Raw genomic sequence first — 2,992 nt, forward strand, 5'->3', positions numbered from 1 at the left:
ACACACCGTCGCAGCGAGAGGGCGTCACCCGTCACTATGGCAACATAAACAAAACATAACTGTACAAACAGAACCCCGAACAGCCCTGGCCCGCTACAATATGCTGCTGAGAATATAGCCCAGAAGAAGCGTATAGTATAGCTTTTATTTTGGAAAGAGCCATTTCTCTGTAATAAACTCTCTTTTCCAAAGATGAGTGATTCCTCAATCAGATGCAGGTGTTACCGCGCCAGATCCGCGGCCCCGAACCGTAGTAAGGAAACCTCTGGCAGTTACTTGAAGGTTCCGTAACTGACTCGTAGCCGGCAACAGCTTACTATACAGGTCAACTCCGCAAGCAAAAAGATCGAAGGAGGCGTAGGAAACTGCTTCACCGAACTTTATTTCTTCTCTAAGGCACGAACACCGCGTACAGTGGGCTGAAACAGTTTACTCACAGCGAGCATCGCCGACACAACTCTGGCTGTCGAGGGAGTTATTATAACAACAACAATCTTTATTTATAGAGCACATTTAAAAGCCTTGGGCATACCAAAGTGCTTTACATAAAACAATAAAAGGTTCAAACATTGATAACGGATAAAAAAAATAAATAAATAACGAGTTATGTTCATAGATAAAAGCTACCAATAAGAATGACTACAGCACATGGGTAATAGCAAGATAAAAGCTGTACCACCATAATAAAAGACACCAATAGAAAGATAGGAGGGAATTAATACAAGAGGTCAATAGGTCACAGCAACCAAACAAACAAACAAACAAACAAACAAACAAACCAGCAATTAAAAGGTGGAGAAGGCAAGTTTAAAAAGATATGTTTTAAGCTGTGATTTAAAAGAATGAATAGAATCAGATGCCCGGATGCCAATCGGGAGATTGTTCCACAGCACAGGTGCAACAAGAGCAAACGATCGATCACCTCTAGTCTTAAGTCGAGATCTGGGCTGAGCCAGCAGTAACTGTGACGATGACCTTAAAGCCCTAGCAGGAGCATAAGGGTTTAAAAGGTCCTTAAGGTAGCTGGGTGCAGTGTTGTTAGTAATTTTAAAAGTAAACAACAAAATTTTAAATTGAATACGATATTTGACAGGCAACCAGTGCAGATCGGCAAGGACAGGAGTAATGTGGGCAAACTTGCTGGTTTTGGTTAGAATGCGAGCTGCAGCATTCTGAACTGTCTGTAATCTCTGTAAAAGGGAAGAGTGGAGACCACAATAAAGTGAATTACAATAGTCTAGCCTCGACGTTACAAAGGCGTGGATGAGCTTTTCGAGATCTTTATGCGGGATATAGCGCCTAGCCTTAGAGATAAGACGAAGCTGGTAAAAACTAGATCTGACAACAGCAGACACTTGTTTGTCAAGTGAAAAGGAGCTGTCAAATAAGACACCCAGATTCCTGACAGTATCAGAGAGAGAACAACTAAGAAAACCAAAGGCATCCCGGAGTTTGGCACGAAGGGCATTACTACCAAAAATCATAATCTCGGTTTTCTTCTCATTAAGGATAAGAGAATTCGACAACAACCACTTCTTGGCCTCAGACATGCATTCTCGGAGGCTATTCAGAGACAGAGCAAGATCGTCGTTTAGCTCAAAATAGAGCTGGATATCATCTGCATAATAGTGATAAGCAATATGGTATTTCTCAAAGATGGCACTTAAAGGAAGCAAGTATAATGAGAAAAGGGTAGGGCCCAGCACAGATCCCTGGGGGACACCACAGCAAACAGGTACAGCCGAGGAAGAGGATGTAGCCAGATGTACCGTAGAGAGCCGATTGGAGAGATAGGATTTAAACCAATCCAGGGCAGCGCCCTTGATGCCTACAGTGTGCTCAAGTCTCGCTAATAAGATATTATGGTCAACCATGTCAAATGCCGATGATAGATCCAAAAGCACTAAGACTGAGGGGCGTCCATTGTCAGCCATTAGTAGGAGATCATTGAAAACACGAAGCAATGCTGATTCTGTGCTGTGATGTTGTTTGAAGGCCGATTGAAATTTATCATTTATATTATTCTCATCAAGGTAGGTCTGCAGTTGGAGCAGAACCACCTTCTCAAGTATTTTAGCCAGAAAGGGAAGCTTAGAAATTGGCCTAAAATTGGCAAAATCACTAAGCTCAAGGTTCCTTTTTTTTAGAACAGGTTGGATTATGGCATGCTTGAGAGCTGAAGGTACATAGCCAGAAAGCAAGGAGAAGTTCAATATGGACAATAAACAAGGTCCAATTACACTGAAACAATCCTTAACAATACGGGATGGGAGAGCATCATGTACACAGTTAGTATTGTTCAGTTTATCAATTAGACGCTTCAGAGTGGAGAGAGAAACGGGTTCAAATTGATAAAAAGTGGCCGAACAATCAGGAGTAGACATACAATCAGTCACCAGAGGAAGAGTAGATCTAAGGGATAAAACTTTATCTAAAAAATAGTTTGAGAATTTTCCACAAAGACCCGGGGAAGACAGCAGTGGCATAGAGGGACGGGGGTTCACCACAGAGTTAAAATTTTTAAATAGAATTCGTGGATTATCACCATTAGTGGTAATAATTTTAGAGAGAAAAGCCGCTTTAGCCGTTCTGGCAGCAGTTTGGAACTTCGAGCGGCTAATACGTAAAATATCATAAGAAGACTGAAGTCTATCACTCCTCCACTTCCTCTCATCACGCCGACATATACGTCGTAGGGCACGAACAGAATCATTTAACCAGCATTGTGAGAAAGTTCTAGGGCGTTTCATTTTGATGGGTGCAACAATGTTAAGAATCGAGGAACAGGTGGTAAAAAGAGTATTAGTAGAGTTCTCAAGTGTGTGTGGGGAAGAACAATCCAGCATACTAAATGGGGAGTTAACAAAAGACGTAGTAAAGTTGACCACAGTATTGGCATTAATAGTGCGCGTAGGATAAAGAGGAGAGTTTAGGTATTGTCCAGTATCACCCAGGTCTACATCGAAGATGACCGGGGAATGATCAGAGAGAC

Source organism: Diplotaxodon limnothrissa, linkage group LG4 (genome assembly GCF_057381915.1).
Source record: "Diplotaxodon limnothrissa isolate DT_005_m linkage group LG4, D_limnothrissa_male_GT1.1, whole genome shotgun sequence".
Taxonomy (NCBI): Eukaryota; Metazoa; Chordata; class Actinopteri; order Cichliformes; family Cichlidae; genus Diplotaxodon; species Diplotaxodon limnothrissa.